The sequence below is a fragment of the Cariama cristata genome, unplaced genomic scaffold (assembly GCF_000690535.1).
Source record: "Cariama cristata isolate BGI_N322 unplaced genomic scaffold, ASM69053v1 scaffold37289, whole genome shotgun sequence".
NCBI lineage: Eukaryota > Metazoa > Chordata > Aves > Cariamiformes > Cariamidae > Cariama > Cariama cristata.
In genome coordinates this window covers 3111-4513 of record NW_009638070.1, presented here as the reverse complement: position 1 = coordinate 4513, position 1403 = coordinate 3111, and the positions used below count along the sequence as shown (strand labels likewise).

The following is a 1403-nucleotide window of genomic DNA, read 5'->3' as shown; positions in this document are numbered from 1 at the left end:
TTGGGTCCTGTTAACGGTCGTCCTCCCCGCCGCTGAAACAGCGGCTTGGCGTTTGTGGGGTGTTTGCAGACGTGAGGTGTGGAGGGGGTGGCCTGGAACTGGGCGAGGGCTGGTAGGAAACACTCAGTTGAAATGAAATGAGGGTGAGAGAAGGGAAAAAATCCCACCAACTTTTGGGAAATGCAGGTTTTTTTAACGCTTCTCACTTTAAACTCATAATTTTTCATCTCCGACTCTCCCGACAACTGGTTCAGGGTGGGTTTTTCCATCCATCCTTTTTTGCAGAAGGAAAGAGGTCGGGAGCGGGGTATTTGGGTGTTATTTTTTGTAAGCCAAAGCACGGCCCAACATAGCTCAGCCCGTGCTGGGGCATCCACTGTCACTTGGATTAACTTTTAGTGCTTCAAGGGGAGAAAGCTGGAGGCTTTTGGGAAAGTAGGGAGGAATCCAGAGCGCCGCGATGTGTGATGGTGTGTGTGCAGAGACTGAGAGCCTGAGCCAGTCCCGAGTTCTCCAAATAGTAATATCAGTTATTTATTTTGGTCATGTTAGGAAAAGAGGAAAAAGCCCCCAAAGCGTCAAAACCTCCAGGTGAAGCAGGAGGCAAACAAAATCATTTAAATATTGAAATCCTGATGGCTTTGTAAAAGGAACAACTTTAAAAAATTCAAATTATTGAAATTTATAGTGAAGCACAGGGTGTGTTTCCTGCGCTGCCTCTGCCAGGGGTGCTCGCTTGTGCTTGAAGGGATGGGAGAAATAGGGAGCGAAGCGCAGTTGTGCGGACGCTTAACGGGGAGCTGCGCGGGTGTAAAACCCTTGGACGCAGCGAGGTCTTTGAGCCGCTCGATGTCCAACAGCAGCTTCCCCTCCTTGCACGAAACCTCTGCTCCTTCCAGCCAGGGTTGGTCGGGGCTGTTACCCAGCTCTTTGCCTTTTTTTTTTGGGTATGGGCAACCCTTAAATAACTTACTTGAAGCTTTCAGCAGTGGGCTGGCTTTAAGAACACATTTAAAAAAAAAAAAGAAAAGAGTTTTCTGTGGAGACGGTAATTAAAAACAAGGGCCTGTCTTGGATGTTAACGTTGCAGAGTTATAGCAGAAGCATTGCGTTACGGAAGTATTGCAGAAAAAACCTAGACGTTCAATTCAGGGGAGTGTCGAAGGGGATGGGAACTGATCAGGTGCCTGGATGACCTTGCTGTCTTCCTCACCCTCCTCCAGCATGTCTGCTGTCTCCCCCCCGGCCCCGTGTTGCTTCTCCTCCTGGGATGGAGGCATCCCTCCCTGCCTCCCCTGTCCGGGGAGGAGCGTGACCTCCCCGTGGCCGCCCGGCAAGGCAAAAGAGGTATTTTGGCAACGCCGAGCCTCTCGGCAGGGGGAGACCAGAACCCCGCTTGCGGG

At 50.8% G+C, this 1403-nt stretch overlaps 1 protein-coding gene across 1 annotated transcript in view; it reads left to right on the top strand.

Annotated features, from left to right (window-relative positions):
* Window positions 1-1403, top strand: part of LOC104168118 (solute carrier family 2, facilitated glucose transporter member 1) — a 6656-nt gene that overhangs the window by 2321 nt on the left and 2932 nt on the right. The window lies entirely within an intron of this gene.